General features: G+C 39.6%; 2 long non-coding RNA genes across 3 annotated transcripts in view; one reads left to right on the top strand and one right to left on the bottom strand.

Moving 5' to 3' along the window:
* Positions 1 to 573: 573 nt before the first annotated feature.
* Positions 574 to 946, bottom strand: LOC306818559. Its single transcript, XR_013778282.1, has 2 exons — positions 902 to 946; positions 574 to 714 (listed from the first exon to the last, which is right to left on the bottom strand). It is a non-coding gene; the product is annotated as an uncharacterized lncRNA (long non-coding RNA).
* Positions 725 to 27,421, top strand: part of LOC306818558 — a 107,398-nt gene continuing 80,701 nt past the window's right edge. Inside the window, exons 1-2 of one of the 2 annotated variants that reach the window (XR_013778280.1) lie at positions 725 to 921; positions 2,167 to 2,298. This is a non-coding gene — a long non-coding RNA (uncharacterized lncRNA). The remainder of the gene's footprint in view (positions 922 to 2,166; positions 2,299 to 27,421) is intronic. The other variant, XR_013778281.1, reaches the window with a different exon arrangement.

Genomic DNA, 27,421 nt, shown 5'->3' with positions numbered 1-27,421 from the left:
ATGGATATTGTCTTTTTTCTTTTCTTTTTTTCCCCCTTGCGCATATTCTTTGTCCCTTATCAGCCACACATTGAATGTTGAATCAGCCTTGATTGTGTTAACAGTGACATCTGAAAATAATGTCACGCTGATTAGGTGCGATGGTTGATGAGATGAATATAACATGGGGAAATAAAAGAACAAAGACTGTTCCTTTGGAAAAAAGTAGACTTGCAGCGTATTCAAAATGTATGTAATGGAAAAAAAACAGTACAGCTTTTGAGAGCGTTACACTTTCTCTCTCAAGTCAAATAAATATGTTTTGTCAGTATACCTCTGCTTCAACAAGTCTACTTTCTCACATATGTTGTCATGGTTTTGTTTTGTTTCTGTCTTTAATCTTGTTTTAGTTTTCATTATTTCCCTCGTGTTCTGTGTATTTATGATTCCTAGTGTGGTTTACTTTAGTCTTTAGTGTGTTTCCCTGTATCCTTGTGTTCTTCTGTTGTCTGTAGGCTTGTGTCCTGTTACTTGTGTTTTCAGGTTCTTAGTTTGGTGTTTAATGTTTCCTAGTCTTGTTTTAAGTGTTTCCTGTTTTATTTTGTAATATCTTGTTTTAGTTCATGTCTTTTCATTGTCAGGTTTTACTTTGTACTTGTCCTCAGTGTTCTGGTCTTGTGTTCTTTGTTCCTTGTGTTTCCCGCCTTTGTGATTACCCTGATGTTCCTCACCTGGCTCGTTAGTCTCACCTGCGTCTGATTACCCCATGTCTATTTAGTCTCTGTGTTTTCCCTCAGTCCTCTGTTGGTTCATTGTCTTATGTTGGTTGTTGTGGCCTGTTGTGTCTTCTCCCTGCTCTCTGTGTCTCTCCTCGTGGTGTTTTTAGATTTTCTTTGTTTTTGCTCGAGTTGCTTTTCGGAACGTTTTGGATTTATTAATTAAGTAAGTTTTTGTTTTGTCTTTTGTTTAATAAAAAAAAAGGAAAAATCGTGCATTACTTTTTCCTCAGCCATTGCATTCACTGTCTTTGCCGATATGTTGCATGCTCAGTTATATTCTCTCTCCTCCCCCTGTGAGACCTCCATATATGCTCGTTTGTATACATGAAAAGAGCTGCGCAGCGTCGTCGACGTGATCTAGGGTTTTTTTAGATTATGTATGAAAGATATTTGGCTGCTATGCTTAATGTTATATGTCAAGAAAATGTGGTCTTAGATCAACATGTCCACCAAACGTTTTTTTCTTGGCAGAAAAGCACTGGCTTGGGAAGCTCCTTTACAAAGCGTCTGAGCGCTATGAAGAAAATCGCTGCCTTTTACCCTATGTTCTTTAAGATTGTTTTACCCAAGTGGAGGGCAGAGAGGATTTGGGTAGAAGACAGAACATAGCTGGCAAAAATACGGAGAATATCATAAATTTGGAGAAGAGCACTGTGATGTCAACCGCAGCCTTCATGAGAAGTGTTCAGGCTGAACGCTTAGACAATGGGCACAGCGCTTTTTCCCAAATCCAAAAGGTTTCTCTTAAGTTGTTTGGTTTGACCTAAAGCCCCACCTCTCAGTGGGACGATAACCAATTTCAGCAGTGATTATGGGGTTGAAAAGTGTTTTGCCATCATTTTTTTTTTTGGGGGGGGGCAAAGGCCCTCCCTCTTTGACCCCCCCCCCCCTGCTCAGGAAGAGTCATTATTGCAGCAGTACCATACGAAAAATCTATATTCTATAAATCTACTGTATATTCTTTAATGACTTTGATTCAGAGAGTTATTTTTGTATGCAGACCAACTCACCTGTGATAGCTCTACAAAACCATTTTTTCCATGAGCCCCCTAAAGTACACGCCAAATACCAGCTACCAGCGCGAGCGTCCGGAGAAACTTGGCGTTTACAGCAGGTGTTTGTCGGTAAACGACAATAACAATAAAAAGCATTAGCAAGTGAATGAATGTAGCCAGAGACAGGTGAACTACGTGGTAGGAGAAGAGCAGCAGCTCTGGTGAGTATTTAAAGAATGTGAAAAACGTAGTTTTCCGCCTCTTTATTATGTATCAACCCCTTAACATGCGTGACCACAAAGAACGCAGCCTGTTGGTCCAGAGAGAGGATGGAGAAGGACAGCACAAATGGAAGAGAGTGGAAACCGTTGTATGTCATGTACATGACGCAAATGAGTTTCTCCATCTTGCAGTTGACCAATCGACGCGTCACACGGAGGACGTCGCGGCGCAAGCTGGAGGCCCTCCTGCTGATGACAGTGGACTGGGAGAAACCCCATCAATCTGAAAATCCCACTGCAACTATGATTTTGAAACTCAGGAAGGTAGGACGCCTGTTATGATACATCTCTGTGCAGTGCGCTTCACATTCTGATGGAGTGACAGAAGTTCAGGGCTGTCTAGTATTAATAACATGTTATGTGCAGTGCACTAGTTGTGTACGCTGCTCTCTCATTAGTGTGCTGAATTTGCCATTATACATGTTGTGGCTGTGCACTGATTTTATGTGGCTGTGTGCAATGCCCTTTGCATTTTCTGGTAAAGTTGTCCCTAAATTGCATTGGTGTGGTGCAGTGCTGTAGGCCTCTATGCAGTGTAGACGTTTGCAGTTCTCTGCAGGAGGGTGCACCAGCAGCGTTACCATGCTCAAACTGGTGAAAACGTTCTTTGGGTTTAAGAAAGTACGTTTAAAAACATTGAGTTTTTGTGCTAACCGTCCTTCAGTCTGACACCTCTTCAACCCAAATAACACATAAACTGATCGGCATCTTTTCGGCACTTTTGACAGCGGAAAAACAGACGCACACTGCAACTTTACAGTTTTTTGGAAGCATGAAACACTGCGGCTCTCCCCGACTCAGAAAAGAGGTGCTGACTCACGTTGCCCTGGTGGGTGCAGAGTGTTCAGGTTTCCCCTTCACAGTCAAACACTGGCAGGATCACTTCACTGATTACTCCCACCTCTATGCCTGAAGGCGTGCTAAATGGCACATAGTCTGACAGCGTGACTTTGGGCGTTTCAGCACCAAATCATCCCATATCAGTATGTTCATACAGTGCTGTTTTACATTCTCGGGACTTTGCAGGGAACAAACCTCCGACGACACCTTGCATCTATTTGTGTACAAATTAAGTACTTCCTTGGAGATGTCTCATAGGTGGGATTGTTACAATCAAAGTACTTACCCAATTTGCGCCTCTGCACTCTTCTGATTGTGTTAGAGGCTGAAACAGTATGACTGTGCCAACCTCACTTCAAGTTATGAGTCATCAGCCTAGTGTGTAGGCTCTTTTACCAGGATAGAAACGGGCTCAAAGCAATATCAAAACAATGTCCTCTCTGCTGTTTTGAGCAGATTTAGCGGCGACTTATTTTCAAAAGCAAACCGACTGTTGCCGTGGTTGCAAAATGCGCAAACAGTGTCGTCTTCTCCGTTTTTAAAGCCCATATGGGATTAAAGTAAACGGGATTCTCTCCTCTGACTATTCCTCTAATCTCCTTAACAATGTGTCGCTCCCCTCTTTCTCTGCAGCAGCTGAAAATTCCACAAAGCCTGATGATTCAACCTCCCAACTGTACAACTGTGCTCCCTTCTCCCCTCTCCCCTTCCCTCTTTTTCTTTCTATATTATCCTTTTTGGCTCTGGGGGAACATATTTATCCGTATCAACTTTCATCCCTTACAAAACGACAGGTGACTCAACACCGATGACTGTTTTTTTTGTTTTGCGATTATGATAAAAATGACTCATGTTTTGAAGTGTCTATTGAGGTTACATTTACTTTTAAGGCCAGTAGTGTGATCAATTCATCGTCTATAATGATCAAGAGCAAAGGTGACAACAATCTAAAAGTATGTCCGCAAGAATGGTCCGTTCTCTTTGTGTTGGGACTTTTATTGATTCTAGAAATGTTAAAGAAAAGGTCATTCATCGCCCACATTTCACATACATTTCTAGAGCCTGACTGATTAATTTGATAATATCGGCTGATATTAGCTCATCACGTGACTATCGGTATAGACTCTGATATGTGCCAATATATGTAGTTTCATTCATCTTTCATCTATTTCTCAAGTGATTGATAACTGTGTATCTTTTAATAATGTAAGATAGATCTTGATGTTAGCCGATATATCGGTATTGGAATTCCTTCTCTCATACTGATGTTAAACCGATGCATCGGTGCGTCCCTGTACACACTGTCTGAAATGAACATGGCACCAATTTTCAGTTCTGGCTTCGAGGCTTCTGCTACTGTCTAAACAAATGTTAAAACACAGAATGAAGACACAAACTATCTGGAGAGATCTTTAGAATAAGTTCTTTTCTATATCATTTCTGTTTTCAAAATAAAATGACACCTCTCTATTGTCCTATGATAACAGTAACTGCCACTTTTCAACAGTAGATTACTGCAACTCCCCAACTACGTTATTATCGAGCATGATTTTTAACAGAGTTGTTTTTCCTCTTGATCAGTTTTCTGCAAATCATTGTTCAATTTAAAGACTTGTCGCTAGAACAACAGCAAAGGCGTGATTGAAGATGCTTATCGCAAAAGCATCCCCAAAAGCAGTCCAACCGCTTTGTACTCGATATGTGTTTTCAGATCTTTTTATTATTCTGTTTATGGAGGCTGTGATTGATGCCCGAGGCGGTTCTTCTGTTTGATGCAGAATATTTATTTCAAACAGTGGATGTACAACATTGTGTGATCATGATTGATTACTTTAAAGGCAAACATTCCATCTGGCTGAATGTAGCATATCCATTTATTATCATAAGGTGCTGCTAATCATTGCTTTTATCGCAGCGTCAAGTGGCTTTGCACTTGTCAAGCAAAATGTTTTACAATGCCGAGCTAATTTCAGCTGGATGATTACGGAAGATGAGCTTTCTGAGTTCCATCATGTTGCTTTCTTTTCTTCCTCTGAAGCACCTTTTTTTCCTTGCAGGGGAAAATATCGATTGTTTACCAAAAGAAAAACATGGTTGCCTGAAGCGGCACCTCTCGAATCCCTAATTAGACATAGAAAACCTGGATTCTCTAGGAATGCTGCAGCCCTTTGAAGTCAAACCACTCTGGGATGCAAAAAAATAAATAATGAATTATTAAAAAAAAAAAAAAAAGGGAGTGCTTCTCAGAGGAATATAATACTTCAATAGCACACATGCCTCACACTCTCCCATGTTCTCATAAGCCATCGGGGACACGCTTAACAGTGTATAATTACTTCGACCTGCAGCCGTGCAATACTGTCTGAAAAGGTAGACTTTCCAGAAATTCCCTGTGAGAGGCCATCTTGCTTTGGTCGTTTGAAAACGATGGCTCTTTGATGGCGGGGAATGCCGTCATCTGCGCTGCAGGTATCCTGTTCTAGAAAACTTCCTATCAATCAACATTGGAATGCATGAAAGTTTATCTCCAGGCGAAGCCAACGGGAATGAGGGTATCTGGTTCAGTTTGAAATGAGTGTAAAATAATTGCAGTGCTACTTGTATCCTTCGCGAGAATGAACTCCAGACACTTCAATCTTACTTTGTACATGCAGCAGTGTGATTTATGGGCCTTAGACTCTTTATAGTTTGTAGGAGTCCTTTGTACCTTTCAATCTGGTGATGCAGCCTTCAGACTAGGTTCATTACCCTTCAAATTGGGATTGTAGATGGGGAACACTGTTGTCTTAACTGACCTTTTGCCCGTAGAACCAAGAAACTCAATCCTTGGCCCCTGTGATCGTGCCTCTTGACTTCGGCAATGGCCCCCCCCCAAAAAAGCTTTTTCTCAGTCACACTCGGGTTGAGTTGCTGATCTGTACATGCCTCAGAGACAAATGGATGTCTATCTACTGCCTTGTATTCACTCTCAGCAAGACTTAGCTGCTCTTTTTCCCTGAAGTCCATGACCTTTACAGGTCTTTTGCGTCACTGTCTTCTCGAGCACAAAGCATCAAAGATAAACCTATGACGCTGATGGCCATTTATTTAACAGTACACTATAAAAATAACCTTCTTTTTCCTTTTCCCTTCCCATAACATGTATTCAGAGGTTAAAATAAGTTAATAAGAACATAATTTTTAGAGGTGATGGTGCTGTCTGAGTGTTTAGACGGAATAATCGACCTGCCGTCAATATCGGCCAATAGTGGCATATCTGGTGAAAGTTGGTATCTGCTAATTCTATTGCACATATGTGCCGATATTACTAGATCTACTTGCTCGTTGAATTGGTGGTTGTTGGAAATTAGGATACAAGAGTGGAATTCCTTCATCTGTAAGTCTCTGCAGAACTTCTATTTCAAGCATTTTATCCCCTTTTTTCTCTCCAAATTCAAAAACCTCTGCTTGTACCACTCCTGGCAGCTGAGGTCTGATTGTATCAAATCCAGAACTGTGGTGCATCCACCGCCACTACTAGACACTCAACACTACCTCTCTCTGTGCTGAACCGTCCAACGAGCCAATCAGTCTCGTCTCTCTCCAGGCTTTCCAGCGGCAGGAAAAATGACCCTCAAGACTTCAGTTCACTGAGTCACTCCCTTTTCAAGAAGGTCTTCACATCAACTTCTCCTCACCAAATCACTTCCCTTCTCCCTGTTGCACACTTTTAATAGCTCGCAAAGTATTTTCTCTCCCCCTCCTTAGCTCATTAAAGTTCATTTCCTGCCACTTATCTCTCCAACTGTTATTATGTAGTCGCAGAAATATTCTCAGGATAGTATGACTGTGAGCTTTGGTACTTTATTAATGTGCTCATCATTCAGGGGAAGTCAGAAACTATGTTATGAATTAATTTCAATTCATTTGAAATCTGATTTCACAACTCTTTTAGATGCAAGGGATGTCTACAAAAAGAAAGCCATTTTTAAGATTTTTAATTGTTGAAGATTTTTTGATTCAACCTCTTTATTTCTTAAGTTTTAAGATTTTCAATCAGAAAAAATAGACCTTTACGTTTTCTCTTACCCTCCTGAAATACAGTGGGTGGGTTTATCTCAAATGCATTTTGATTCTTTTTGAAGTTCAAGAATATTGGCTTTCAATCCAATTCCAATTTGTTTTTTTTATAGATTTCACTGAGAACTCCTTTCATTTTTCTATGACTGTGCAATCCTGATGACAGTTGTTGCAATAATACCCCGAGCCGTTTAGCAGGTGCCAAGGTTTGGTGCAAAATTCTTCATCAATATCAAGTAATAATGTAAAAAAAGGCAGAAACCAAATATGAATTTACCTCTCAGTGCCCTGGCAGGTCTTGGCAGCATTTTTCTTTTAGCTTAAACCTTGAAATGAAGCATGTGAAGTTGCCTTAATGTCGCAGTCAGTTGCATCATAATTTCCAAAGAAAATCTGCAGGAGAAAAAAAGGAAGGTGAGAACAAGTCACTTCAGGGTTTGCTCTTGAACTGGATGCATCGAGAATTGGCACGCTGTCTCAATTGTGTTCCACAAGTCTGTGGTGTGCCATGAAAAGGGATGCACATGCTGGAAAGAATATGAAGGATTTGCACCCCCATCCTTAAAAATACAACCTCACAAATAATAATAATAATAATAATAATAATAATAATAATAAATTAGGCACATTTAATTACATAGCCGTTCTATGTAGGACCTACAATTTTTATTTAGGAAAATATGTGGTTAGGACAAAGCTTTTTGTGGTTACCTTAATCTGGGCAATATTTTTTTTTTTTTTACTATATGCACAATCATTATTGGAGTCAAGGTGACCAATAATCAGTATAGTTAATATAGAGCTTTTGTGGCTAATACAGTCATAACAAACATATTTTAAATTTGTGAAATTGGCTTCAGGCTAAGCCGTTGGTACTTCTAAACATCTGGGACAATGGGCCCAGTTGTTGCACTGTTTGATAGATTTTCCAGGGGTAAACAATGTGAATGCTTCTAACTGTGTCTTTGCAAAAAGCTCAGAACACCTTTCCGTTTAACAATCTACTTGTAATCCTTTCCTTTCTTTCTTCAATGGCTATTGTTCTAACACAAGTTAGATTGCATGCTCGTGCAGCATTTTCTTTATGTCCTCCAAATACCAAACCAAGTCATTCCAGGCCCCATCATTGGAGGGTAAAATGGAGACAAATTGTCTAAAGCCATCATTGTTTGCTGTAGAGTTGAAGCCCAAACACTTGCCAGCATAAAAAAGAACAATTCAATTACTAAAATGGGAAAAGGGAAGTCTCATTGTGTCCAAGCTCAACTCCCACAAGAGCCTCTATTTATATGCAAGCATTACATAAGTTGTTCATGCAGTGGCCTGGCGTAACAAAGACCTGGGTCATAGTGTGGATGGCAAAAATTCAACAGATGTAGGATCATTTCTGATGAGTAGGCAAGCAAATAATCTCTGAATTTTTCACCTTTTCCAAGAAGTCAAATTTATCCATTTTATTTTACTTTAATAGTAGCTGGGTTGACCCCTCGAGGTGGGAGGCTGGTGTGAGTTTCTACTTTTGGATTCAACCGAGGCAGAAGTATATTTATTTTACTTTAATAGTTCATTGTGGGTAGAGTTGTTGTCTCTCAAACCGGAAGGTCGAGGGTTCGATCCCCAGCTCCTGCGAGCAACATGTCAGATGTGTCCTTGGACAAGAAACTTAACCCCACAGGATAAATAGAGTTTCAAAAAAAAAAAAAAATCACCTCAAAAAACAACCAGTTCTTCGGCGGGCATCATTAGTGCAAAGGCTATACACACATTAAAAACTCCCAAGGATGACAATGGATCAATGTTCTGTCTAATTGAATTAGCTTTCCCCAGTCTGGGTCATATTGGGATTTTTTGGGTCTGATACTGAGTTTGGGGAGAATCCATACTGCGCTGGTTATAGCCAGAAAGAGAACTGAGTGTAAGACACAAAAAACTCCAATGAGATGCTGTTTGACTGGTAAATAAATCTATTTACTTTGGTTTATTTCTGAGATTAAATTAAAGTTACTGGATGAGCAAATATTGGCTGTTATGAATCAGTCAGGCTCCACTACTTTGTGAGCTAATACCTGCTTTCCCTTGCTGAGTTGTTTGATGGTTTGCCAGAACAGTCTTGGGGCCAACTGAAAGTCCATCTACAAAACCTCCGCTAACATCTAACTCCCACACTCTGGTTTTTGCTTCTGCAACTACTGAGGCTGCAGCCAAACACCACTGGGCAAGCCAAGCCCCAAAAGGCCTCCTTCTTCCTTCTTCTGCTGTCCACCCAACCGATTTGGGGTGCATTCAAGACTTACATAGAGCTGGAAAGAAAACATTTGAAAATATCCTTGCTTTATTGTTCATTGTTTTTACCACCCAGGTGGATATCGTACAACAAACTGGGGCGCAGACAGGAGTCAAAAGCTAATGTCAGCCATTGTTGTTGTGGCAGATAGAAACCATAGAGAGGAAAAAAATGGCATTTAGCTGGATCTTTGGGAGTAGTATTTGACAAATACAACGGCTCAACAATATCTCAGCGGCAATAGAAGCTCACAAAATGTGCTCGGGGGGTATCAAACGGATGAGGCTGCATTTAATTTTCTTTGAGGTGGCCCTGGCCATAAAGTGTGGCTCATGGTGATAAGCAGAGAGGAGCTGAAGCACATCATTCCAGTTATGTAAACCGTTGGAGGGATACAGTAGGCATTCTCCTACACACTGAATATGTGTGAGCTCTGCAGGTGCAATACATTATGGCAATTTCTTTGCTTTTTCCAAACTTTATTATTTTCCCTCTCTGCTTGCCAAATATTACTTAAGGAGTATTTTCCATAAATGATCTAATAAAACAGGGAAGCTCAAGGTAAGGTACTTTTTAGAGCATATTCAAATAAAAGCAGGAGAACCATACCTCAGATAAAAGGCCTGGAGGCAAGGCCTTTAACCCGCCATTCACTACATTACAACCTCCGTCACTTCCCTTTTTTCACAATTATAAGCCGGTCGTTTTACATTCCGCACAACTACTCTTACCGCATAACGTCTTGCCTACACCGCTGCTTGACCTTGATACTATATAGTTACTAAGCTCTCCCAGAAGTCTGTTTTGTCAGTCACTAGTCATCCTCATCTCCGTCCTTAATCTAGAGTAGCAGTTATTCCCCAAATCCCATCACAGCCCTCAACCAGAAGCCGCCAGCTCCCAACACTGAGTCACAAAGAGACGAGATATCTTCTGACAATGGGAGAAAAGAGGGGGGAAGGCCGGGCGCCAGTTGAAAGCTGTCTACCAGCCATCAAATACAGTTCATGTCAAATGTGTGACCACGTTTTAGACAGGAATGGTTCAGTATCACTCCTCTTGTATTGCCATAATGACAGACTGGCTTTATTTACATCCACTTGTGTTTTAACACCTTTTAGAAATGTTCAGTCTGGTACATTAGATATCTCAGTTCTCTCCCTTACACTCTTCCCCATTAAACACCATTAGCTTTGTTTAAAGTCATCCAAGTACCAGAGATTGTATCATAGCACTCTATATTTGGAAGATGATGATAACAATATGTTTTATTGTGCTACCTGAAATGCATAATGATACGTTATCAATTTTCAGAGGAAATTTGCATCGTTATGAACCGTGTCAGGAGCGCAGAAGCGTAAAAATGGGTCAGCAGAAGATGATGTACCGGGCGTGAAGATTAACCACAAGTTACATTTTAATAAGGCTCTGCGTGTTTCTTTTATTTGTTAATTTATTTTACTTAAGTGAGCCTGCCAAAGGAAAGGCCGCCTTTATTCAGGGTTCTGAAGACATGAACAACAAGAAAAACTCTGTTTTACAAAACCAACGAATGCTTTTCCATATTGAGTATAAACTCCAGAACTCAAATAGAGGACTGTATAAACTTTTGTGTGTTGGAAAAGCCAAAAAAATAAGTTATTAGCAATCTGTGATATGCAATAGTTGGCATTCTAAATATGTCTTCCAGGACTGTGGTATGCAATAGAATATATATACAGCATCAAGTGAAGTTAAGTGTCTTGCCCAATGACACATCGGACATGTGCAAGATTAATCAAATTCAACTTTACATGCTAACTATCAAGCCAAAACCAGGATTAAGAATGACATTATGTAAAATTTTAATTCCATCCAGAGGCCTCTAGAACCTGTGTAACAGAGGAGATGTCCAAACAGTAAAGTAATAGATATTAAATGGATAGATCTGGAAAGCACTTTGTCATCGATAAAGAATTGTAGCAGCCTGACTTCTAAGTAAGGTCTAAAATGCCTGAAGTCGTTTTTCTTCATACTGACAAAGGTCAAGATTTCGATTCTCTCCAGGAGCCATTAAGTAAATCAACGCCAATTCTCAGTATACTGCATCATCCAGCGATGTTCACGGCAGTAAAAGTTGGCCACCAGGCAACAGCATTGGAAATGATGTAGTGTGATGGATTGGAAAGTTGGAGGCGTTGCTCTGGTTGATCATATCTGGCCTTGCCTCTTGTGGAACCTATATCTTGCCTTCCATGTTGCATGAGGAATGTCAAGCAAGATGTATTTTCATGTCTGTTTCTTTTTTTTTTCCTTTCAGTCAAAGGATCCGAGAGGTTAAAGCAGTCTTACATGCACACACATTCATAAAGACACACATTCAAATGCATGCTCGCACCGGTTTTTCACAGGCCGAGTATATCTGAGGCTTTGAGTTGATGAGCAACTCGAGGCAGAGGACCGACTGTATTTAATTGGTTTGCACGACTTCCCAAGCTTAAACCTGGAGATTAATTAAAAATGAAAGAATGTGACGTGAAAGAGCAAGAAGAAGAAGAAAAAAAAACTAAACAGCTTCTCTGAGTTGAGCTCCATAATCCCAAGATATAAACCATTATGTTTTCTTATCCACCAAGAGTGGCAAGGCCGGTCATTTTTCTCCCTGTCTTTTCCCGTTTTAACTCATTTTCCCACATAACCTTTGACTACAAGAAGGTATAACAGATGCCCATGCAATATTCATCTTGCTTGTTAGCAGTTGTACTTAGCTTTTTTCTCATACAGTAGCAGCTACAAATGACATCGATATAAGATGTAAGAACTGTAATGAGTGTGTTGCATAAGCTAGGTTGACCCCTCGAGGTGGTAGGCTGGTGTGAGTTTCTACTTTTGGATTCAATCGAGGCAGAAGTATAACCGGCAATGGAAATATCTGTGCACCAAAACACACTGTGTCATTGTTTATCTTGATAGAGGAGGGTAGAATTGAGTCACTTTCTACCCAGCCTGTGTAGCATGGTGTGAAAAAGTGTAGTGAATTTGAAATCTGTGTTGCTGGATATATATCTTTTTTACCTTTGCCTTTGAGGTTACCAAGAACTATTAAGTTTGTCAGTAATCTAAATGACGTGGGCAATGGCATAAAATTTGGACTTGCATTTGAAAATACTGATGTTCATTTTGTTTTTGGATAAAAAATCAAAGAGCCAGGTATTTTTCAGTAACTCCCTAGTTTCTCTGAAATGTAAATTTGTAATATTTATTTTAAAAACACCTTTAGCCAGATTTAATTGACGTTAGGTTCTCTTTTCCTTGGATTCATCCACAAGAAAGAATCTTAAAACCACAATTTTTGAATTCTTTTTGGAATTCACGTCTGCATTGGTTACAGTACATCACTCATAATCACAACTGCATCACCATAACTGTTTTTGACTTACAGTTTCTAAATCGTTTTCATATTTATCAGAGGATTTTATGATGAAGCGTTTTTATGAATGTGCCTTGCCTCTGTATGTGTGCCAAAGTCATCATCGTTATCATTTTTTCCAATTTACTCCATAGGTTTTCTATAGGCATTAACGTATCATTTCAGATGTTACCGTGCATGACATAAAGCTGTCAGATGTGCTCAATGAAATGAATTACTCAATCAAAACCTAATGATGGAAGCTCATTAATTTCTCAAAAGCAAAACTCAGACTGATTAATGGAGATTGAGATAGAGGGCTAAAAATAGAATCTTTTTAATGCAAGAAAACGGTCCTTTTTCTTGCTTTCTATTTTTCAGCGAAGATTGCATCTTCCATAACCCAACCTCACTATAAAAAAAAGCACTAGTAGAATCCATGAAATGCTGAATGCTTCCAGTGAAATAACTACATTTTAAGCATGTTCACAGATTATCAGAGGGAAATACCATCTAGCTGACACATTAGTGGACCAATAAGGTTTATTTTTTCCCTCCCATTGTTTCAGTTTCTCAAAATCATCTTGAAAATAAACTCCAGTTTCACCCCAACTCCACTCTCCAAAGCCGTTTCTCCTCGTTTTCCTGCTCTTATTCATTCATTGGTTTACTTTAACCACCAGCAGCACCTAACAGATGGGGCGGCCGTGACAGCGACACACTGCTTGGGCAGCTGTGCGAGTGTGTAGACAAGAGGTAATGAATAATGAGCCACCAGCCTCCAACTGCTTCATATTAATAGCGAGGTGTTCTAATTACAACTCCACAACTCATGGGGTCTAAAACCAAATTCAAGTGTGAAGGTTAATGGGAAAAATAAAAAGTTACTCTGTTCACAAAAGCTTACTTTATTTTTGAAACATGTCTAATTTCAGATCGATATATTGACCCTAGCCCTGTCATCAAACATGAATAAAGATCAGAGTGATAACAATCCATCTTCTTTTTATCCTGTTTTTAATGTAAAACTTATACATGTCTCACCCCGCCAAGATAAAGGCACGGAAAGCTTTATTTATGTAATTATTGTGCTATTGTTTCTTTCTGTAGAGCATGTGCATCTTTTCTGAGTTTTGCTGTCTTTGGCAGTGTCTGTTCTGCTCGGTCCTGTACCGAGGGCAATCACATTGACTGACATTTGGCCTTTTTGGTTTGACTTTGATACATCACCAAAGTATGAATTATGTCGGAGCCTCTTCCCCAAAGAAGTTACAACTCTTTCCTTTTCTATTATAAGATTCTATTGGATATATTCCTCAGAAATATTTAAAATACCTAGATAGCCTTTGTTTGGACTTTTCTAACCTATTTTACCATGCTTGAAGCATGCTGTTCATATAGTACCACAATAGTATGAGATGGTGTTAACCGGTGTGATGTTTTTGTGTACAGTGTGTAAAGGTTTACCATGTGACTCTCACCCCTCAGCCCCGCCCTCCCCTCCTAGCGCCACTATTCCCCAGCCCAGCACCAGAAGTGTCTGGGAGTCAGAGATTGACAGATAAGTGCTGATAGACATCAACATAGCAAGATTCTGCGACCAATTAAAAAAAAAAAAAAAAAAGGAAATGTTTCTTAAAATTGATTCAGTTGAAATGTGAATAAATCATTGTTGAGCAGATAGAAAATATTTGGAGTAACTTCCTGTGTATTTTTACATGTATCACATGAAGAATGTCACTTTTTTCTATTATCTATCAGCACTGTTGTGAAGGATAAAAATGCATTTGCTATGATGCTGTGCTACGGTGTATAGTATTTTTTTAATTTATTTTTTAGCATGAATAAACATCATGTTTACCATATTACATAGACACATTTCACAGCTTCAATTAATTCAAGATCAGCTCTCTGCTAATCAGAAGGCATGTCTTGAAACTGATGCATATAGAGGGTATAAACACTCAAGAGGTACTTTGAGGACTGTCACTCGAGTGTTAATGCCCCCAAACTAACAGATGTCCCCCTATGCTGGAAGTCAAAACATTAAAACCCCAGCCAATGATGTCATCGGGGGACACTTTACAGTGATGGCACATTGTGAGTGAATTATTGACCCACTATGGCTGCTCCTACAATGGCTTTTATATGAATGTCAGGCTTCCAGCTGTGTATCAGAATACGTGCCCGTGCACCAGTGAAATCACAATGTCTGCCGTCAGAGTTGTAGCAGTTGTTTCATTATTCACTGTCTGTGGAGCAGCTCCGGGGTTTTGTCTCTGGATGACATCAACGCTACAGTCTGTCACAGTGCTGTGGAGCAGTAGGTTCAAACGCACAAATTACAACTGAGCTGTATGATATTACAGCCTTAAAAGTCTATTTTTATGACTGGTTGCTTGGGGTTCAAATTAAGTCAGCACCTAAAGGTACCGATGACAAGATTTGAAATCAGAAAAGTAACTCATCAAAAGCACCCAATTAAAGGCTAATAAAATTGATTGACTCTTTTCTTGACAAAAAACAATGGAAAGTACCAGAAAGATTGACACTTAGTTCAATGAATCATCCGCTTGTGTAGCAAAGGAAAAAAAGGAAGATGGTTCCTTCCCGCACATCCGAAAATAATTATTTTTTTTCCTACTAGAGTTCTTTACGACCAGCCAGTACTAGCATCAGTAGTTTATTTTTAATCTACTATCACAGCAGTGTTTAGATTGTGATTTAAAAGAACGTTAAGAATGTGTCATTGATACTGTCAAGTGAAGCTAAAGCCTGCTCTTTCAATATATTTTAAACTTTTGTGCCATCCTTGTAAACATGGAATGGAAGTCATTGGCACCCAATATGTGACAATTTATTTTTCATTCCAAAACATTGCGGGCAAACTTCCGCACACTGCCTATCTGACACAAATACATTGTCAAAGGTTTGGTACCGAGATGTTGCCAAAGTATGTGTGCAGTTACACAAATTTAATTAAGTGAACTGACCTGATGACTTGATTTCTTCGTACTTTGAGTCCTATAACAAGTGCTACCCTCGGCTCAAAACTTCTCTACCGAGCTTCCACATTTCTCCCAAACTTTTGATGATATTCCACACACACTCCTTGTAGGAACAAAGAGTATTATCATGGAGCTGTGGAAGACGCTGCAAGGGTATGTAAAGGTGCTCTTGAGTAGGAAGCAAGCCTCAGTGGAGCCTATCTTTGTGACAAGAGGAAGGAGGAGGGGGGGGCATGAAGGGGTGAAGTGTAGCACGATGGCAGGCAGGCTTGAAAACACCATGCATATGGATGTTACAGTAAAACCAGATGGGACCAAGGCAGTGACATTGTCAAGGTAGTGAACACCTGTGCTCCCCCCCGGTTTGTGATCAAAGTGCCTTGTCTGCATTTTTGATGAACATGTGCATCAGGCGCTGACAGCATGCTGGATGACACAGCATGACAAGTGCACTTAAGAACACGGCCCGACGGATTACTGAACTGGGAACTGTGGTAGAATTATAAAGCGGAAACATTGTAAACATGTAATTGATGTGCAGAGCTTGGGGCCTCTGTGCCCCTCCAATAAGCTTGAGAAAAAGTGTCTGAAATGTCCTGATGGGATAGAGTTCATTCAGCGGTGAGCATGCAGCATGGTTTATAAATTTCATAGTATACCACATTTATAGTTATTGTGGTCATGTGGAAATCTGGGAAAATAAAGACCCAGACCAAAAAGAAAGTAAGTCCCATTTACTATCATTTTTCCAATGATGTCTGGCTAGGGTCTCTTTAAAACTCTAAGCATGACTACTTCAACTCCAGCCCAATCAAAAACTAAAATACAGCCAAATTCAAATACTTCAAATCGTCCAATGAGGTCAGGGTAGGGTCTTATTCAGACTCTAACTTCCGTCTATTTAATCCCCAACCGCAGTAATGCCATGCCTAGATTCTTCCAATTCCAACAAAGTCACAGCAGGGCCCCCTCAAACCCTCACGCTTCCTTTCTTGTAGTAAGGGTTCAAATTAAAACTCAACACATCGCAAGTTCTACTGTCAATACTTATTGATAAAACTTTGGACATTTGAAATTAGACGATACAAATTGGACCCTCTAGACCTTCCAATACCCAAAGGCTTTATATTCCCATATGGCTCCATCTAATCTGGAATCACAGATCTATATATTGTCTCCAGTAATGGACAGGAGCCAAGTCTTTATCTCGCTTGAGAAACCTGTCATCTAGCATTGAGGCAAATGAGAATACACCCCTTCCATAAATGTTTATCTTATTTCCCCAAGGATAAAGACGTGGCTATCTCCTCTTCCCTTCACTCATTTTCTTAAAGACACAGCCATGAGGATGAGGTGAATAAGCAGCTGAGAGAAAAAGAGGCCGGGACTTCTAATAGGCTTTTAGATGTACGGGGACATTTAGTTCCAGAGGCAGAGGTCGTTTATATCCATCCATCTCTCTCTCTGTCTTCCTGTCTCCCTTTCTTTCTCTCTGGAGGGTGGTGCTCACTCAGTTTCTCTGCCCACAGGTGCCCTGGAAGATCTGTGAATTCAAACAGGTGACCTTCCAGGAACAAGTGACATTTATTCACTCAAGCTGTCCCAATTTCTCACATCTCTATAAAACACACTCACAGGAACAAGGGTTCTTTGTAAAAGCTGAAATATTTTCCCCCTGAAACATCGGACACATACGAGATAATATGATGAAACCTACAAAAACATTCCATCATCCCTTCAGTATCATGAAAGACGATCATCTGTTGATTAAAATCGTCTTGAGAGACTCAGCAGAGTTGATATGTTGTACAGAGAGATGTACAACATCCTTTGTTATCTTGCGAAAAACTATTGATTTGCTTTGCTTGGTCTCACAAATGGATCAACGACAACAGTGTGGCTAGAATGACACAAAATGGAGAGACTGACAATGAGCTCATTTGTAGATATTGATGTCACACTGCTATTAAAGACAATTGTTTCAATTGTCAATATTATAGAATGGACGCCAAATCACTGTATTTCATTCGTACAATGACTTCTGCCTTTTGGAGCTTGATTAAATAGTTGCAGGTTTCAGTTTTTATCAAGTGAGATGCATTTTTTAAAGCTATGAGTGTTGTCATTAATGTGCCCTTGTGCAAGTATTTTCAATGGTGCAATGAATGAAAAACGGGCATCTGTATCAAATCAATGGAACTTAACCCGAACCCGAATTAGAAACATGAAAAACAATATGAATCTAAACCTAAACCTTTTTTTTGCCAAACAGTGTACAGGGGCTCACAACAGTAGTAACCAAACAGTTTAATACACAACTAGATCTAAGAAGACCTTCAATAGAAACACTTTTTGATCGTTAAATACATTTTGTAATATTGCTGTATCTCTGCGATAAAATTAGCCGATAAGGACAGTCACTGGATATGCCGATAATATCGATCGGCCGATAAATCGGTAGGCTCTAGTATCATGTGTGAGGTTACTCGGAGCAGTAGTTAACACGACACTGCCTGTCTCATTCAAAGAGAAAAAAACAATTTATGTGAAAATTATTCAAAGGATGTTTTTTTAAGTTTTCCATTAGTTCTGTGATCTACAGTCTGCAGATAACATACAGGCATTAGACAGCACAGAAAAATAGATCAGATGGATGTGTTATGGATGGATCATTATCGAAAGAACTGTCATTTCGTCTTGAGGTCTTGTACTTATGCACCAAATAGAAGAATAACTGAAGTTGCCAAGCGAAGACGCCCACAAACAGGCAATGAAACATATTTAAATATGCTTTAGAGGTTTGATGGATGGCAACGCTCAAAAAATAGCAACAAATCACTGTTCAAGACTTGAATACCAAATAAGAGCTGGTCGGGTTCAACACATTTTTAGCAGACATTTAAACATTTTCTGATGATGACATCTATATTTAAACTTCAAGTAAAAACAAACTGATTTGACATCCTAACAAGTTTTGGTAGATTTGACGTTTTTCAAAGGTATTAGACATTTTTAACTACATGTTTTGAGCAGCATTGTAGATGAAAAAATAACAAACACTTTTAAAATAATCGCACACAATTATTGTCCAAGGACAGTTAGAGCTGAAATATTCAGGTAATAACAGATTTGGCCCTGCATGATTATAGTCTACTCCCATGAATGCATTCAAATGGCAATCATTTGCACCCTGCAGTCATTCAATGGATTAATTTATATCTTCTGTACTCATTCATTATGGAATATCACAGATAAAAGTTTGAATGTAATTGCAAAACGGGGGAGTTAATTATCTAGTTCAGAGTTGGGGGACGTTGTCAGCTTACATGAACATTTTTATTTTTTTAAAGATTGACTCATAGCAACTTTTACACGAAATGTGTATTTAATGTATATTTAATGTAAGCAGTAGTGTCAAGAAATAACCAAGACCAAGACGTGCTCAAATCTAGAGTGTTCCAGGACCGAGACAAGTCTGAGTCAAGACTTTTCCCTTCATGACATGTTAATTCAGACTATATAATGTCCAAAACTGTCTAGCCTATTTTAAAATTCTTAATGTGTGAAAAAACAGGAGGATTTTCAGTTTGAAGAGCCTTTGGGCATCATTTCAATTTGTTTTTCTGCATTTTCTTTTTGCATATTTATATGAATATTTTTAAATTAAAGAAGAAAATAAAACCTTTGAGTTTGCCGCGATTTATAATTATTACTTCATTTGAATTCCAAAGACCCTCCAAATTGCATTCATCTTTTCACAACTCAAAAAAGAGGGTGGTAAAACCCCAGTTCACATCGCAGAATCAATGTTGTGCGATTTGCCCCACAGGGGAGTGTTTGTGTGTGTCAGCATCCGTACGATATGACCTCTTGTTCAGGTTCCCAGAGCATCAGCAGGATGCATTCTGGGTCAGGAGAAGGCCAGGAATAAAAACAAGAGAGGGGTACTGCTGAACCCTTCCATATTCATGAGGTAAATTGGTAAATGTAAGCAGAAGCTGTTCAAGCAGGAATGATCACAGGGGCGCTTTGCATTCTTGTGTGCTTTTTCAGCGAGTCTTGTGAGCTTAATTCTGCTTGTCACATCATCAAATGCGTTCAGAAAGACATTCACAAGAAACTGGCAGCACAAACCTTCCATTATTGCAATATCACTTCGCACAAACAGATGACATATTTCACACTTCTTTGAAATCGTTTGGAAATTTTTGAAAAACTTCTCTCGTTATGTATGACAGTAATTACTCTGAACCCTGAAATCGCTTTTGAAGATCAAGGAATTAACTTCAAATAAAATTCCAATAGCATTCGCTAAAGAAAGATTTGAAGCATGGTTATAAATTGCTGTGATCTGACATAATATCTTGTCCCACGCCGAGCGTCCTTCAGGCCTTGTAGTAAGACCGAGCGGCTTGGTGTCACAGCTGTGCAAACAATCAATCACTGGCAATGGCAAGTGGATTAGGACCCACTATCTGTGTTCATGTGCTTCTGGGACCGGGACGAAACACCAGCCAGACAAAATGAAATGGACTAAGTGGTGCAACAGAAGAAAAAAAAAAAAAAGGAGCCACTGCCATCTCATAGGAAAGCCTCTATCAGAGTCATGGATAAAGTATTGCTGCTTTGCTGCACAGCCATCCTATGGGGACGCTACGTTTCATTGTTACTGACGCCACACTCCCATTTGATAGAAATATCCCAGAGGACAAGTGCACCCAAGTTAACCCTGGCAAAAGCCAAAGCTTTGATGTCGCATTATGGACTGGGAGGTGTGAAACTGAAAGGTTTCAAATAAAAACAATACTCGAAATTGAGAGCTGAAGCAATAATCTGCAATTATTTTTTCTTAACCTCAACAGAAATATGAGTTCTGCTACCTTCCCTCCATGACAATAGTCAGATCATAGGGTAATGCAAATATATTACTTTTCAATTTAATCCAACTACTCTAATGTCACTTACATTAAAATGCAAATGAATGTCGGGTAGATATTCCCTTTTTAGGACTTGAAAGGTGCAATTTGATTCTATTCAGTGAGCAGCAGGTCATAAAATATGATGCAAACTCCATCAATTCTCTGGAAACCTGAATTGAAATAGTAAAAAATCCTTCTGTTATGAAAACTTATTGCATTATTAAGTAAGGTTCAACTGATATTAAATTTTTGGGGCCGATATCGATAGGGAAAAAATACAAATATCGTCCGATGACGTTATTTGATGTTAAAGGATTTCTAGCTATAGATATAATATGTAGGTCTATCTTAGGGAGCCATAGTGTTTGTGCATCATATCTAGGGCCCAAGCAGCTCAACCCTAATGTAGTGGGTCTAGCTGTTGGCATCAGAAAGGTCAATGCAGCACAAACGGAAAATTGATGTATGACATAATGGGCCTTTGATTGGTTTCCTTCAATAACAATGTCTAATCTTGCATTAAGCTCAAGCTTCTGTTTGGGATCTAACACAGAAGATACCATCATTTTTCTAGAAGGTAGAGTTTTCTCCAGTAGTCTCTCCATTAGAAAAAGCTAATTTTGGTACCATTTGGTGAGAGTGGTTTTCAAGGCTTTACAAAGGCAGTTATGAAGTGCAATCAGTGAAACCATTTGTAAAGTCCACTCCTGCTGACTTGGTGTTTTCAAACATGTAGACTTTTCACTCATGCACGAATCCCCTGTGGTTTCCCAACATTATCACCATGGACTGCATGCATGAAGGCCAGCGGCAGAATTTCTAATCCTCAACGTCGTCTGGAATTTTTCATGCCAGCCCCAAAGAAAAAAAAAAACTCCACAGGAAATCGTGTCTGTCACTCTGGCTCCGTTTGTGATACTGTAAACATGTCCAATAACACGAAGGCCATTACACGCATCGCACAGGCAATAACACAGGACCACACCCACCCACTGCACCATTGCTTCTCCCTGTTACCCTCTGGTCGACGATACAGATCCGTCAGATACAAAAGAGTACGATTTAAAAACAGTCTAATCCCCACAGGCATCAACACTCTAAACAATATGTAATCATGAACGGAAATAGATATTTGTACTTTTTTCAGAAATGTGTGTTATACGTGTGAGTATGGTGTCTCCCTGCCTGTACAGCTGTGAAAATGAATTTCCCCGCGGGGACAATAAAGTAAGTAACTAACATGTCCAATAAGTAGAAGTGCTAAAAAGAGAAAATCACGTCTGGCTCTTTTAATTAGTCCAGCATCTTGGATTTCTCACTGTCCCATGGCATGTCTTGCCTCCTAAGACCCCCCGACCCTCCATTCAAAAGGGAACATCTCCTGCGTTGAGGGACATGTTTGAAGGTGGAATATTTCAAGCACATTTTCAGGAGTGCATGTGTGAAAAGAGCTGCAAACTATAAACATTAGAGACAATCTCTGCATCATAGGATTCAACCAAGTGAACTCCAGCAGCCGTCGTGGCCATATTGATCTGGAGTGAAATCCTAAACCGACATTAGACATTGGAAGAGAATGCCTCTGTGCCTCATGTCCTCTATTTAACCTGGGCCTTCTTATATCTTCAAATACCCTAGCTTCACTCCAGCATAATGTCGTCAAGAAGTGCAAAGTCCTGAGTCTTACCAAAACTTGGCCATGTTCTGGAGTGCGCCATTCAGTCCAGTGACTCCCCTCCGTGTGCTGATCTGACAGAACAAAAGACTGGCGAGAAAAAGGATGGCTCTGCGACTATGTTAACTTATGCTAATTCTCCATTCGACGGGGACAGGAGGTTAAATCCGAAAAATCCCCCGTTGGAGGACAAACCCTACGTGGAAGACAACACAAACTTTAAAAACACTATCCACTTCTTGACTGACAGCCGCTCTCACTGGTGGAATACAAAAACTCGCGACATCAGCGAGCACTTCAGAACAATGACACCAAAACAAAGCAGAAAAACCTCTGACAACAATATAAGCTTCTTATGATAATGTGGCTTTGTCTGTGATCTTGATGGCAGCCTGCAGCCACATGTAGCATTCATACTGAACTGTTTATCGCCGAGGCATCATCTGTTACATATGAGATGTGAGCAAAGACGCCTTATTTGTGGATGCGAGGGCACTTTGACGCAGGGGGGGGGTGAAAAAAAGAAAAAAACCCACCATAAATTCGCCACGAGTTATTGCCGTTCATTCATCTTTCTCTGAGAGTTATTGTCTCTCCTCTTTCTCGTGAGAATATGAGAGAAGTCAACGCTAGTCATGAATGCTGGAAAAGTCTTCAATAGCTCTGATGTTGGAGCAAATGAGCACTGTGTGGGAGAGGGAGAAAAAGAGATAGAGACTTAATCACTGTTTGTGCGAGATGGCGGGAAAAGAGACAGACAGGCGGAATCAAAGAACCTCAAGACAAAGAGAGATCACATGCCCACATGAATTAGCATTTAAACAAGACAAAAGACGATCTTATCCTGATGGTTTAATAAGCTGTTTAGCTTTTCATCAAGCATTCGGGAACACAAACATAAACAGAAATGCATAGAAGGCGTGCAGGACAAGAAAATGACAGATGAAGAAATATACCTCTGCATATTCACACACGCCCACTTTTTGTTTTGAGTCTGAAATCAGTTTCACCTCCGATGCGTCCGATTAATGAGATTTCATTGACTCTTTGTGACAGGTCCTGATAGATAGATATGCTCCAGTAACTGTAATTGTATGTGATTCTAAAAGGGTAAATGAAAGTGTTCGGGGCTGGTATCTGCAAGCTGCCATACTGACAAAACCGGAGCAAAAGCAGCTCACAGAGTGATGGGCCATGAAAGGAAGAGCCTATACACATTCTCTTGTTTGTTATGCGGCACAAACAATGCCAAAGATTGATTGGCAGATTGAGACTATCTGAAAGAAAGAAAAAAAGAAAAAAAAATCTTCAAGGGATTACGTCACCGCTGAAATGGAGTGGAATGTAAAAATGGAGACACAAAGACATCTTGTGCTAGCACTTCAGATTTTAGGTCGAACTTTATGAAACTCCTGGTGAAGGATGGTGCCCTATTGATAACCCTGGTGATGTCCTTGGTCTCACTGCCCATCTGTCGACACGATTCAGTCGTGAGGGCTGTTTGGTGGGGTCGGTTGAGAACTCAGGCTTTTGTAGGTGGCAATGCTTTATGGGCTGTGGTGACCGCTCAGAAATGTTAAGTTATGTAACTTATCAGTGAGGCAGTCATGGACATAACTTAGTCGAAATTCTCTCTTACACACACACACACACACACACACACACACACACACACACACACACACTTCAATGGCCAGGTCCTTGAGAGCCTTACCAAAAACAATGACTGAAAATGGAGTAATGTTGCGTCCCTAGTTTGTACGTTGACTGTTAATGTTGCATACAGAAGAAAACGCTCTGTTTGGTCTTATGCAGCATATTATATCAACATTGTTTTAAAACTCTGATTTAGCAGAAGAAAATAGTGATTGCAAACTCAATTCATCCAACGTATTTTTTCATTTGGATAGATAAATTCAAATTATGTTGCATTTCTTTGGAGATGATAACATGCGATAAACTCTTGAATGAAATTGGTGCCACACAAGTTCCCCACTGTCAGTTTTCTCTTGGATGGTTTCAAGAGCCATACCTCACTCATGTCTTGGCCTCTCCAACGCTACTGATTTGCATTGATCCTTTGGCCCTTCAATCAATAATAATTAGAAAAGCATTTAATGACTTTGTGAACTGCTAACCTCGACTGTAACATAATTGCATGGCCAGGGGCCTCGCTGGTTAACGGGAGAGAGCTTAGCGTGGTGTAGTGGCTTCAAGTGTTTGCTGCAGCTTTCAAGCAGCCTTTCAGGGACATGGGAGGCAGAGGAAGATGGATATTTATTCCTGCTAAGGATGCTGCTGCAAAGCAATGCGGCAAAGACGTTTCATAGAGAAAAACTCATTAAGATCATACCTACGGTAGAAAATCAATGTCCAAAATACTAATGGGAAGTCTGGCATAAAACCTACAAGTTCAAAGCTTTTGACTTCTCTTCTGTCTCTGTCTTCTGTTTGGTAGCTTTGAACAAAGAAAAAATCAGTAAGGGATAATAACTCTTACCTCGATTCACTTCATCTGTTTAGAATGTACTTTTACAATGGCTGGGTTTTCACAATGTCTATGAGTGGAAGACTAAAACATTCTATTCAAGACACTATAAAGGTCCCGTTCCTTGAGTGTCCATTCGTAACCAATGTTTACTTTTAGAGTTAGCTTAGAATACACAATACACTAATGCTAATCTAAAAAGTCCTCTTTAAGTTATGGAACATTACTTTAATTAGTAACTGTGGCCTCCTGTAATGGATAAATTAAAATCCAACTCATTTCAAATTACTTTTAGAGTTAGAGTGTGGTGTCGATGCTTGAAACTTTGACCCCATTCCAAAGGCCTTGTTTTTCTGAACATGTCTCTAAAATGAGGAGCCTGCAGTGACTGCCTCGCAAATCTATGATAATTTCTTTCTGAGATCAATAAAGATATGGCTCGTTTGCATAAAATAAATTAGGCTGCGAGATGTTGCCAGTGCCAAAGTTTGCCTTTAGAAGTGATATTTCACTTTGTTAGTGCATATTCAATCTGTAGCATGAGTGCCCCCATATACAGTAAGTTAATGAACAGTCAACCCTGGACAAGTTATACTCTATAAATCCATTGTAATTAATTTACAGGATTTCTCATCAGAAATTACACACGGGCAAAATTAAATCAGATACAAAAATCGATGCAATATCATTATCATCCTCTCCAATTTGTGAAGAGTTAAATAGCAAATACATTGGATATAAGACAAGTCATTGTTGTGTTTGTGTGTTAATACAGTCATTTAGAGGGTGCCAGTTACATGTTTTTCTTGTCCAAGACCAATACCTAGACAAAGTATTGGCCACCAAAAGTGCAGTTCATGATAAAGAAGACATATTTGCTTGCTAACATTGTGCTATCTTGTTCTTTCATAACAATCTGCGAGAAAATTATGCTTTCATCTTCTTTTGTGATTTAATTGGGACTATCAAACAGCTTTCTGACAAGGCTACAGCCAACAACTGGTGGTCATACTCCATTAAAAGCAGGCACGGGTTAAACTGAATAAACATGTATTTTTGAACATGAAATAAAAATTGCATGAAGTTCAGTATCCTGTCAATAAATGACTGTGAATATATTTGTAAAGTAATGTTCCATCCCTTACACCTCATACTTTCTGTTTGGCATTAAAACATGCCAATGCGAATACTGATATTGGTTTGGACCACCTCTAATGCACATATTTCAGATATTCTGTGCTGTAGCTTTAAGTCCAGAAATTCACATATGGACTCAAACGTCATGATATTTTCTTTCTATTTTTTCCCTCCCCTAACGGGAATGGTTCCAATCATGTCTTTCCTCAAGTGATCCCTCATTGGCACTGGAAGAGGCTGGTTTGGTGTTGAGCCTCAGCTATTATTAAAACAAAATTCTTGGTTTTATCTTGATGATTTACTCGAGAAGCAAATACAGTGCCGTGCCAAAATGTTACTGTTGGCAGGGTGGATTGTGTTGCATGTTTTTATCCATCTCTTCCACAGCTGAGCTCTAAATCTCATGTGTCAAACAATTTCCATGTTGTTCAAAAAGGCTGCTATTTGTATGAGCAAGTTCTCTTTGTAGTATGCATTTTATGCAACTAATTCTGCAAGGTCTACTGATGAAGCGTGTACCATGGAGTCAACCCTTTTGACATGTCACTGCTGAAGGCCAGCAGACAGTCCCATAATATTGATTGCCAGTGTGTAAATGTGAATGGCTTTACAGCAGTCAAGGTTCATTGCAATTGACTATCAATACACCTGCTGTTGATCTGAACTAGATCAGGGTTTTAAATCCATTCATGCATGGGCTGTTTATGCAGATGGGGAAACAAGACTAGGCAACAATGAGGGAAGCTTAGGATGAGACAGTGCTTGAACTAATGCCACTCTACTTAGAAAGAATGCTCCTCAATGTGCAACTCAGAAGTAGATGGCCTTGCAAGCAATATTCAGGGATTCAGCTCAGGAACAATTAACGTGTTTAACTGTGATGATTTTCCACTTTTTTGTTTTTTTCATTGGTTGTCATAAAAAGTTAATTTGCTCTGGGAGTGAAAATGCATTTATGTTAAAAAAAAAAAGTAATCTTAATAAACTTCTCCAAGTCAAGCTTTCAGGGCTAATAGGCTATTTTTATGAGGCTCAAAACAAACTGATGAAAATAGTTCTACATTTTAAAATGTGCATCTGTCAGAAGCTAGCATGATTCACCAGTATAAGTGGATGTATTTCCCTGAAAGTGACAGTTTTAGATATCTGGGGCATCCATCCAAAAGGACACAGATGTCACAAATTTGATGTGACCCAGATGTTCCAGAATTTGCACAGCCACTGAAACTTGGGATGTATTTGGACTGTAAAATAGGGATCCACATCCTCCCCATCTGTGCACATAGTGCTAGATCACAATTGGCAGCTGGTAAGGTATAGGCCTAAAGGACAATACATTTGTGTTGATTGCATGGTAGGGATGGGCAGTTTTGTAGATGCATTCCTGGAAATATGGACAAATGCACTGGATTCACTGTACATATCGGTTCTTTTTGCATGAATAGAAAGCACTGTTATGCAGGGCATGGTGTGGTAGAAATATGCCAACAAACATTTGAATTCATTTTCAATCATCTGGTAGACATTTGAGGCCTGGCAAAGGTCAGAAATGTGCCATTTTTCACAAAGTAGGTGGAACAAACGCAAAT

Source organism: Symphodus melops, assembly GCF_947650265.1.
Source record: "Symphodus melops genome assembly, chromosome: 23".
Classification (NCBI taxonomy): Eukaryota; Metazoa; Chordata; class Actinopteri; order Labriformes; family Labridae; genus Symphodus; species Symphodus melops.
This window is presented reverse-complemented; position numbering and strand designations above follow the sequence as displayed.